The sequence below is a fragment of the Populus alba genome, chromosome 17, assembly GCF_005239225.2.
Source record: "Populus alba chromosome 17, ASM523922v2, whole genome shotgun sequence".
Classification (NCBI taxonomy): domain Eukaryota; kingdom Viridiplantae; phylum Streptophyta; class Magnoliopsida; order Malpighiales; family Salicaceae; genus Populus; species Populus alba.
Window position 1 is genome coordinate 10,718,206 of NC_133300.1, and position 12,666 is coordinate 10,730,871.

The following is a 12,666-nucleotide window of genomic DNA, read 5'->3' on the forward strand; positions in this document are numbered from 1 at the left end:
TAAAGTATGTTTTATAATAACAAGTTTGATATTATAAGATACCTTAATTTATGGTAAATGCTCATTTTAAATGCAGGACTATCACATAAATAAAAGGATTGATTGATGAGTTTAAGCATTGAAAGTTAAAGGACAAAGAGATGGCCAAAACTTAGAAAAGAGATGTCGGTGCAGTCCAAACCGGAACCATGTGCTCGGTAATTGGATCATATCTGGAGCTCTAGATCTCGGATTTAGGTCCATTTTTATATGGATGGAAAGGTAAAAACATAGGCCTACAACTTTCATTTGGACACCAAGATCTAAGAAGGCCGTTTTCAAGTCCAAAATATAGGAACAACAAAGAAGTCCGAAGCTGTCCTGCAGCCCAGACACTATTTAGTGTTCAGCCCATATCTTGAGTTCTAGAAGTCCAAATGACCTCATCTTTTTTTTGTTGGAAAGCTGAGACAATTTCCTAGAACATTCCTGAGGATTCTGGGCAAATTATGATGTTAGCAATGACGTCTTGTTCAGACAAGAAGATAAGGATTGTCACCAAGTCAATATGTGGCCACCCACTCATCAATTAATTAACAAATCAATAGTTTCAAATTTTGGCCTATAAAAGGAGGCACTTACCATGTATTGAGGCATCTTGGTTTCCAGATCAAGATCATGCTCTTGCTTTCTCTCTTTGTATTGCTTATGTTTTTGCTTTCATTAATATCAAGTTTATGCACTTCATTTCCTTTCCTTTACTTAGTTAACTTCTTTCTCATTTATGTTCTTATCTTGTTTCATTTATGTTTCTTTCTTTCATTATGTTTAGCTAAGTTAATTATGTCAAGGTGAAAAGGGTACACTAATGGTGTAAGAATAAGTATAAATAAACTTAACATGGACCTTAACGTTGGATACTAACATGTTTTATATTTGTTATCTTGTTCACTTTTTAATACTTTGCTTGTTAAATGGTTAATCTAGATTTTATGTTGTATAAACACTTGGTACAACAAATACTTGGTACTTTCATAGCCCATACTGTTATGGTATAACCGACACCTGAGCTATGAAAGGGACTTGATTTGTTGTTAACATAAGTTATAATCATGAATGCCTGCCAACATTTACAAGTATTAGCTTTATTCGAATAAGATAACTAATGTAATCATGTTAACAATTTATAATCTGATTGGAACCTCCTTTATGTGTGATTTCCAATTGAGTAATAAGAGTTTATATTATACTTGTTTGAAGTACCGTTAGTGGATCCTCTAAACCTTGACATTTGTTTTTATCATGTTTAATCCTTACATTAATCTTTCCAACTCAAAGTTCTCATTAATTTCTTCCTTCTTTTCTTTATTATTGTTATTATTATTGTTATTATTATTATTATTATTATTATTATTATTATCTGTTCATAAACTCAGTATATAGGCTGGAAACCTGTGACCCGATCTTTTGGATCATTCTCAAGTGTAACAACGCCACGTACTGAGTGTTATTGTTGTTATTGTTATTGTTGTTGTTGTTTTGTTGTCTTGTTATTTATAATTTATACAATTAACCTCTCTGTGGTTCGACCCCGGTCTTGCCGGGTTATTTATTACTTCGACACTCCTGCACTTGGGAAAAGACATCAAGCTTTTGGTCGTGTCAGTGAGAACCATAGCAAATGGGCACCCAATTATGAAGGTCCCTATGTAATAAAGAAGGCATTCTCTGGAGGAGCATTGATACTGACAGGAATGGATGGAGAAGATTTGAGTAGGCTAGTGAATTCTGATTCTGTAAAGAAATATTATCCATGATTGTATAAGTTCTCATCACATCAATAAAAGTTTTTGCCAAGAAATTCACTTTGCATATCTTTTCTCTCTCTAATAAATGTTTATTGATATCAAAGAATCAGTAAATACACCCTTGAAGCCTTGTATAATCTCATAAAATCTTTTCTTCTAGTGAAATTTTTGAAAAATTGAGCTTGCTTTTTTATTTCAAAGATATTTTTTTATGTTTATTTAAAACAACATTTTGACATTCTACTTGTAGAATAATAAAAAAAAAATGAATCAAGCAACTCCTTCATAAAGGTGACCCAAACTCTAAAAAGAAAAAGAAAAAAAAGAAATGAATAAATACCCTTACCCAATAACTCTTGAATCATGTGTTTTTAAATGTATGAATAATGGTATGTAGTGAACTTGTTGCTCATAACTCATGAAATACATCTTTGCAAAGACTAAACCATCACACTATATGAGGTTAAAGTTTATTGATCATAACTGCTTACACTTGAAATGAGGAAAGCCATATTTTCTGAAAATGATGAAGATACCCTACAAAGTCTACCACTTAATGTACGTGACCAAACACTCATGCACGTGTAAAAAGAGAATAAAAGCAAGAAAAGAAAAGAGAAGAAAAGGAAACAAAACAAAACAAAAGAAACAAAAGTTAGATAAAATGAAAAATGAAAAGAGAAAATAAAATAAATATTATAATTTATACAAGAATTTACCTCCCTGGCAACGGCGCCAAAAACTTGACACGACCAAAAGATTGATGTCTTCTCCCAAGTGCAGGAGTGTCGAAGTAATAAATAACCCGGCAAAACCGGGGTCGAACCACAAAGAGGTTAATTGTTTAAATTATAAATAACAAGACAACAACAAGAATAATAATAACAATAGTAGTAATAGTAATAATAATAGTAATAGTAATAGTAATAATACTCAGTATGTGGCGTTGTTATACCTGAGAATGATCTAAAAGATCGGGTCACAGGTTTCCAACCTATATACTAAGTATTATGAAAAGATCAAAGAGATATATTATATAATATAAACAGAATGTAAATAATAATAATAATAATAATAATAATAGCAGCAGCAGCAGCAGTAGTAGTAATAACAATAATAATAATAAAAGAAGAAGATGAAGAAATTAATGAGAACTTTGAGATGAAAGATTAATGTAAGGATTAAACAATGATAAAAACAAATGTCAAGGTTAGATGATCCACCAATGGTATTTCAAACAAGTATAGTATAAACTCTTATTACTCAATTTGAAAACCACACACAAAAGAGGTTCCAATAAGATGATTTGTCATTAATAGCTCATTATAAATTATAAATATGATTATATTAATTATCTTATTTACATAACACCAAACTTTTAAATATTGTCAGGAATTCATGATATTAACTGATGTTAACAACAAATCAAGTTCCTTTCATAGCCCAGGTGTAGGTTGGGCTATGAGAGTGTCAAGCATTTGTTGTCCCAAATGTTATAAAAAACAAATCTAGATTAACCATTTAACAAGCAAGGTATTAAGAATTAGTAAGATAAAAAGATAAGACATGTTAATATTAAACATTAAGGTCCATGTTGAGTTTACACCATACTTATTCTTACACCATTAGTGTAACCTTTTCACCTTGACATAATAAACTTAGCTAAACATAATGAAGAAGAGAAACATAAATAAACAAAACAAGAACATAAGTAAGATACAAGTTAACTAAGGAAAGGAAAGGAAATGAAAAGCATAAACAAGAAATTAATAAAAGCAAAACTTAAGAATTACAAAAAATATAAAGAGAGAAATAAAGAGCATGAACTTGATCTGAACAACCAAGCCCCCAAATACATGGCAAATGCCTCCTTTTATAGGCCAAAATTCAGAATTATTGATTTGATGACTAATTGTTGAGTGGGTGACCAACTCTTGACTTTGTGAAAATCTTTATCTTCTTGTCTGAATAAAACGAAAATGCTAGCATCAGAACTAGGTCCACTTGAAAACATGAAAGTTGCATGAAATTTCCTTAACAAATTTGTGTAAAACTTTAAGGTGATTTGGACTTCTAGAACTCCAGATATGGGCCAAACACTGAATAGTGTTCGGGCTGCAGGACAGATTCGGACTTCTCCGTTGTTGCTAAAATTTGGACTTGAAAACGGCCTTCTTAGATCTTGATGAAAAGATGAAAGTTGTAGGCCTATGTCTTACTGAATCTGTGTAAATATTTGAGGTCATTTGGACATCTAGAACTCAAGATATGACCCAAACACCGAACAGTGTTTTAGTTTGGACTGCACCAACATCTCTTTTCTAAGTTTCACCCTCTGTTTATCTTCACAAATTTCAGTAGTTGAATTCATCAATCAATCCTTTGATTTATGTGATAGGCCTGCATTTAATATGAACATTTACCATATATTAGGGCATTTTATAGTATTAGACTTGTTATTATAAAACATGCTTTAGTTAAGGAGTTATTGATACTTTAAGTGCAAAATGATGATATAAAACCTTGATAAATATGCACTTTTAAGTACTAATCAATCTCATTGCCAAACACAAGAGTAAATAATCTCTTTTTCCAAGAAAGAAAATAACCAAGGAGTTGCAAGATTTCAAAAGCAAATTGTTTTAGACTCACATCGAAATAATTTTTTTAAAAAAAAAATGCAAGATCAAGATTTCAAGATTCATTCTAGAGCCATATTCCTTCACCAAACTGAAAAAAGGATAGAAATGAGAAAATGGCCTCTTAAAACCATTATTTATCTAAGTCGCTGACAGAGCATACTTAGGGGCAATGACCAATACAAGAGAACAACATTGTGTTTAGAAGGAAAAATTCTAGAAAAAGGAGATGTTAATTTCCTTCAACAAGACAAGGGGCCATTTTGGTTTATAAAGGACTGCTTCATCCTTTCAGCTAGTGACACCGAATGTTTTTAGCAGTGAGACGAAGGGTAATGAATGATCCTCTCAAATTATTTGACGAGTCAGAAAATCTTTCGCAAGCAAGTGTGACACGATGGGCACCACAAAGGCTGAGTTGTGCAAACAAGTCTAGAAATAGACTTACATGGGCTCACTCGAGTGGGCTAAAGAGCCAAACAACAAAGATGACCCAAATCAGAGGTAGCAAGTCTTCATCAATCAAACAACAAGAAGATTAAGAAGACATGGGGACTTATATTTTAAATCAGGTAAAGATGCATGCATATCATCTAAACTTTGAGACATTGGACAATGATTTTTGCAAATTTCATTAGAGAAAAATTCTAAACGGAATCCATTAAGTGGAAGGCTAACGTGAAATGGCGAGCATTGAAATTGCTTTTGAAAAATTTTTACTTTTGAGAATTTTTGAACCTGGGCAGGCCGCCCATGAGAATAAGGCCACCTGGAAAATCTATGTATTTTTCCACCACCTTTGATCTTCCATTCCTGAGGTAGTGCATTTCCTATCCTACCTCCTTTTGAGTACGCCTTCGAGCCCTCACCGAGTCAAATATATTCAATAATAATAAAAATAAAAATTTTAAAATATTAAAAACAAAATCAAAATTTTCAAAGCGCATTTTAAAAATATTTGTGGGTACCTCACATGTTTTTCCAACTATTTTACATAATATTACGATGTAAACTTACACTATAAGATATATATACCCAATATTAAAAATATCCGGTTTTCTCCAGAACTTAAAAATATCCAAAAATTTTGAAAATTCAAAAAATAAACTTTCATATATATAAAAATGTGTTTGGTTTTCATGCATACGGCTAAGTCCTCAGGGTTTTTCATGCATATTTTTTATTAAAAAAAAAAGAAGATAAAACCATCTTTTTTATCATGTTTTTAAAAATTCAAAAATAGAATCGTAATCGGTTTATGGTTATTAATTAGGGTTTGGTCAAAATACAAAAAAACTTAATATAATTAGTTTGTCATTCAAAAATGCAATGTCTTAGCTATATTGAAGAAATAAATAAGTTTTAGAACAATTAAGATTTAATAAATAAGATAGAGACTTCTTCACGAAAGAAAATCTATCTTGGATCTTAGAAAAAAGACCAACAAATAGAAACATGGCCTAGAATAACAATTAAACAACAATGCAGCTTACCTTAGGTAAAGTGTACTAGGAGTGATGCCTATTTCCCTTGCAAAACTAGTTTCTTACCTGGACTCTCGCAAACCATTGAGTTTTCTAGTGACTATAACACCAAGTGATGACTCTTGAACCTTATAATCATTATTTTATACTTAAATCCAAAACCCCTTTTCAACACACTCAGGAGGCAAATCCATCATTTGATGCCATGCTAGAAATTGGAAAATCCAAAACCCATTTTCAACACACTCACGTTACAACAGTGTTATTGTTCTTATTCAAGCTCGAAATTGGAAAATCCCTAATTTGAAGGAAGTTAGGGTTTAAGCTAATTTTGGGATTTATGTTAATTTATTAAATTGGTGGTGAATTATGATGTTAAATCATGAAATAAATTTTAATTAGTATGATGTAAAAGTCAAATGCACTTCATATGAATTAATTTCAAAGAAATTGGAAGGTTTCAATTCTTGAACATTAAGGATTTATGTATGTGGAAATTTGGATCTTTTAAGGTGAAATTAGGATGTGAAATTGATTTTGGAATGATTAAATTTGGTGATTTACATCTAAAATTCAAAAAGCTCTAATTTTTTTTTTAATTTGTTATCCAAAAAAATTGACTTTAATAACAAAACAATTAATTTATTAATTAAGTTCCCATCAAAACAACTGAATTTAATCCAATTTTATTAATTATGTTCCCAATTTTAATTAAATTGAAAAACATAGCAACAACACAAAGTAATCTAACAATCACAATCAATTTTTCCCCAAATTAGCTAAACTAGTAATTCAATCGTTTTTTACAAAAAGCTATAATTGACCATACGTTTCTCCATTCATTTCTCATACATTTTAATTCCAACAAAATTTCAAAATAAACAGCAATTTAACAATCCGACATCAAAATTAAAAAAAAATATATTCAACTTAGTTAGATGGTTGATCACCCATGAGAATTTATTTTTTAATAATTTAGACAATTATTTAAACTCACAATTCATCAACTAATACATCATATTATAAAAATTAATCAAACCTAAATTCTCTCAAATATCTAATCTTTTGGTCGATTACTAAGTACAAAAGAGCCAATGTTTTTTTTATTTAATGTTTCTTTCAATTTGTTGTCATTCTAACCATTCGCCTACCAATCAACTAATAATTCATTAAAACAATCATTCCCCAAAAATAACATAAACACTAGAATTGAATTTTGAAGGTTTTCGTCCTCCCATCTCAAAATCAACAAAACAAAGAAATTAACTATAAAAATAATCTTACCCATAATAAATTAACTCAATTTAAGAAGTTCCAACACAAATTTTCCACAAATCTTAAACTCTTAAATATCACTTTCTCTCTCTATTCCCCCAACTCTTACTCTCTCTCTCACTAACGTTAGTGTTTACTTGATAATTTAAGTAGAATTTACATTTACCCAACTTCAACCTGTGATCATGAGAAAATGAAGAGAAAATAAAAGACTTGGAGCTCCACGGGCCAAAAATGGCTTTTGAGGCCGGCAATTTGGCTTTAATTGGAGGTGGGGAAAGCTTTTCATTTATATTTACCAAAATGCCACCTTTTATTATTTAGATGCAATTCAGTAAAATAATCTCATCCATCGATAATTCTTTCCTTTCGTGCAACAAACCTTTTATTATTTCATCCGAGTTTTCATTAAAAAAAACCGCGTCCATCGATAATTCAGTAAATTTTCCACCCTTAATCATAAAAAAAACTTGCTAAAATCTTTATTATTTTTAGGGGTTTACACCGATAGTTGGTATTTTTCAAGCACAAATTTATACATTAATTTATTTAGAGTTTCATTATGATTTTCTAAGTATTTTCACCCCATTCATGAAAATTTTCTCTTAAAAAATTATTTTATCTAGTTAGAATTCACTCAATTTATTATATAATTTACATTCTCTTCTCCTTATAAAATTTTATCTGCGAAACTTTCAACTCATACCTTCACTTGAGAACAAGTTTAGGTGCTTGCCATCAAAGCGTAAAAATCTAGTGAAGGCATCAAGAATGACAAGAAAGACAAGGATGCCTGGAATCACAAGGAAGGCCACTATAAGAGGAATTACAACAAGTATATTGCAACTTTAAGGGCTAGGAAGCTTACTGAAGCTTCTGTATGTTTATGGTTAAAAATTATCCTTCTACTTCACATTCACATAGTAGTTCTTATTATGGGATACCAAGTATAATTTTTATTTGTAATAATGTGCAGGAAATTAAATTTAATTAGTATGATGTAGAAGTCAATTGCACTTTATATGAATTAGTTTCAAAGAAATACAAGGTTTTTTCTTGAACTTTAAGGATTTATGTTCATTGCATGTAATGTGGAGATTTGGATCTTTTAGTGTGAAATTAGGGTATGAAAGTGATTTGGGAATGATTAAATTTGGTGATTTACATATAAAATTAAAAGGCTCTAATTTTTTAATTTTACGGTTTGAGTAAAAATTTAATGGAAAATGCCTAATTGTGACATTATGATTTATTGAAGGGATACTAAGACTTGAATGAGTATTTTAGCTAAAATGATACAATATAAATATGGGAAATGGGAAATGAAAAATTTAGTGCCAGCTATGGGAATAATTTAAGGGGTTTTGGGGAAGAATTCATATAAGTATATGACACTTAATGTTTTAACGATGCTGGAAATGTTGACGAATTGTGTTGAATGTCTTACTGTGTTTTGTCAAAAGTGTATTTAGGATAATTAATTTTATTATAAAGGATGGAAAATTGCATATTCAACTAAGATATCAAACAATGTGTTTGGTTGCATGAGAAATGGGAAGTTTTCTAAATATGTCTAAAATCTTTGGGATTCTTGTTGTTATATTGTTTGAAAAAAAATGTGTTTGAGATTGTGAACACTGACTGGATGCCTGCAAACACGGTGCTAAGAAGGCTAAGGATCTCAAAAACTACTAGGATGGCAGCTAAATGCTTCTTGGAACGTGAGATTCCATTTCTCATGCAACCAAACACATTGTTTGATATCTTAGTTGGAGATAATTAATGACTAAGGAGATGATTCCATCAATTGGAGAGAACCAAACTAAATCTAAACTTGATATATTTTTGCACACCACATTGGGGGCAAGAAGTGCACATAGGGGTACATAGTGAACTAAAGCCCAACATTAAAGGGATATCATAAAAAAAAAAAAAAAAAAAAAAAGCCATTTGAAGCACCTTTATGAGAAATGATTTCATTGAAAGTTTTAGTTTTCATGAACAAAACCATTTTTTTTTTTCTTAGTTTTCCTCTAAAAAATAGTTTCTCAAAAATGGAAAAGGCAATTAAAACATCGACAGAAGTATACTACGAAGCAATGTTCAATGGAGCAAGAAAGAGCCCCATAAGAAACTAGAGATCTCTTCACCAAGTATAAAAAGGATAGGAAATGTAGCGCGTGGAGCATATTCTAGTTCAAGAGGATAGGTCGGGCAAACAAATGAAAACAGGAGCTCAAAGAAGGCTACAACAAAAAGGGGGACCTATGTTTCCAAAAATAAGTAAACAAAAACATGCATGCTATACACTAACCTAGTAGGAAAGGTGTGACGAAAAGCAAATAGTTCCAAGTTTTTGGGACTCGCTCATATACAGAATCTTAGGTCAACAGAACTACGGAAAATAATATGAATTGTGAACCAACATTATTTCATTCCTCAAGGTAAGATAATTTCTTTTGAAATTCAAAACGGGCAAGTCACCCAATATTGAGACCCAAAAAAAAAACATGGAGTTTCTATATATATATATATATATCTTTAAAAGGGGTAGGTCTCCATATATTGAGACCCCTTTTAAAATCCTTTTCAAATTTCAACACGGATAGGTCGTCCGTTACAAAGAAATCATTTTTTATGGGTAAGTCACCCATTAGAATAAGACCATTCTCCAATTTTATTTTATTTTTACCTGGATAGGTCACCCATTATAATGAGGTCATTCTTTCCCTAGGTAAGTCACCCATAAGAATGAGACCACTCTTCCCATTTTCCACTTGGGTAGGTCATCCATCACAATGAGACCATCATTTTTTTTTCTGGATAGGTCACCCATTAGAATGAGACCATTTTACATTTTTTTTTTTTTACCTAGGTAGGTCACCCATAAGAATAAGACCACTCTTCCCCATTTTCACTTAGGTAGGTCACCCATCACAATGAGACCATCATTTTTTTCTGGGTAGGTCACCAATTAGAATAAAACCATTCTCCATCTTTTTTTTTACCTAGGTAGGTCACCCATTATAATGAGGTCATCCTTCCCCTATGTAGGTTACCTATAAGAATGAGACCACTCTTCCCCTTTTCCACTTGGGTAGGCCACCCATCATAATGAGACCATCATTTTTTTCTGGGTAGGTCACCCATTAAAATAAGACCATTCTTCATCTTTTTTTTACCTGGGTAGGTCACCCATTATAATAAAGTCATCCTTCCCCTGTGTAGGTCACCCATAAGAATGAGACCATTCTTCCCCTTTTCCATTTGGGTAGGTCATCCATCACAATGAGACCATCATTTTTTCTAGGTAGGTCACCCATTAGAATGAGACCATTCTTCATCCTTTTTTTTACCTAGGTAGGTCACCCATAAAAATGAGACCACCCTTCCCCTTTTCCACTTGGGGAGGTCACCCGTCATAATGAGACTACACATATATTTTTGTATTGGTTGTGGTTAAAGGAGATCGCTAGATAGGATCTCAGGTTAACCCAACCACACACAGAGTTTAGTTTTGGTTAAAGGGAATCACCAAATGGGATTTCAGGTTAACCAAGTTACACACTGACTTTGCTTTGGATTAAAGGAGATCGCCAGATGGGATCTAAGGTTAACCCAATCAAAAGGGCAGGTCGCCTATGAAAATAGACCAGCATGCGTATGTGGGTATGTCACCCCTGAAAATAGAACAGGTTTGAGTATGTGTGGACAAGTCGTCTGTGAAAAAAGACCAAATCTTCTTCTAAAAAAAAGGGGGGGTAAGGTCACCCATGATAATGAGACAATTTTCTTTTAAAAAATGAAGTCCTTGGATGAGTGGATCACTTAGCAAGAAATGAAGACTTTTTTTATTTACAAGCTTACTATGCAAAACATTGAGGAGTTTTGGTTCGTAAGCATTGTAAAAAGAGGGCATCTATTGCTACCCAATTTTTGACCCATGTTTTGATAAATTTAAAAAAATAATAATATTATTAATAAAAAATAAAGGTTTACAAGTGGCGATAACCTAGAGCATCAGGGGCTAATATTAAAGAAGCAATATGTCAAGGAGATAATTTTTTGAATCATATATAATTATTGCAATATAAAAATAACATAGATATATGATTTGATTCGTGCTGGTTGTGGAAAATAATCACTACAATATAAAATACTATATATATAGGATTTGTTGGTGCTAGTTATAGAAGATAATCTCTCTGCAATAATTATTGTAATATTTCCTTGAATAGCACATGTAGAGATTTTTTATATAAATAAACCTCTACTATAATAAAAAGAGAGGAGAAAAATATTCAGACGGAGTGAGAAAATTTACAAGGGAGTAATTTTGAAGACAAAAATTAGGGAAACCACAAAACCCTAAACCCATTTATGTTAAGCCAACCAGCTACCCGCCCTCCTTTAATAAAATAAAAAAAATAGAGATCCGCAGCCCAAGGTCCCCCATCTTCTTCTCCTAACTCCATTTCTCCATCTCAGTCACTGCACCCCCACAGCACTAACACTCCCTTCTCCCCGATTCCAGCCTTTTCCCTTCGATTTCTTTCTCCCCTCAGCTATCCAAATAGCACACCAGCCTCTCTGCCTTTCCATCCTTTCTTCATCCCCACACTTTCCAGTCATCGCTCACTCCGACTCCGACTCCTAGAATCATAGCCTCTCATCTCCATCTTCATAGATTTTCTTCCCTTTTCCAAGCCAGCCATCACCATTCCCCCATCCTTTTCTCCTCTCTCAGCCAACAACACAAAGCCACTCCCTCATAAAACCCAATTGATTCTTCAAGACCAGAGACAACCACTTCCCACCAACCAAACCAGGTCTCCCTTCCTTTCTTCTTCTTGTCCCAGCCAAACCCCAATTGATTCTTCAAGACCAGAGACAACCACTTCCCACCAACCAAACCAGGTCTCCATCTCTACCAGCCACCATCGTAGCCCTCTTTATAACCGCCAAATCAGACACCAGAAGAAGGGAAGATCAATAAACCATGACTGAAAACAGACCCAAAAACAGATCTGAAAAGGAGAAGAAAAAAAAAAAACTAAAATCAAATGTTGTTTGTGCATTTTTTTTCTTGTTGCAGGTGAAGGTGATCCTCACCGTCGATGCATAAAGGAAGGGGAGAGAAGACGTTCCAGATCTCTCTGTTCGCTTGGACTATCTTGCAGCGGCGCGTGAACCCACAGACCGCCAGCCATGGTGGCGCGTGGAGGAGACGCGCCGCCACTGTTTTGTGATCCAGAAGCCTTCCCAGCAGTTTTCCTTGATTTTTTTAAGGGCTATTATGTAATTTTTTATTTGTGTGATGTGTTTGTTTGTTTTATTTTAAATTTTGTTATTTGTAATTATGTATATGGATACGAGAAAAAACATAATAAAAAAAGAGATGTGTGTGTGTGTGTGTTTTTTTTTTATGTATGTTATTGAATTATAAAATCAAAAAGACAAAAAACTTTTAATTTAATGTTT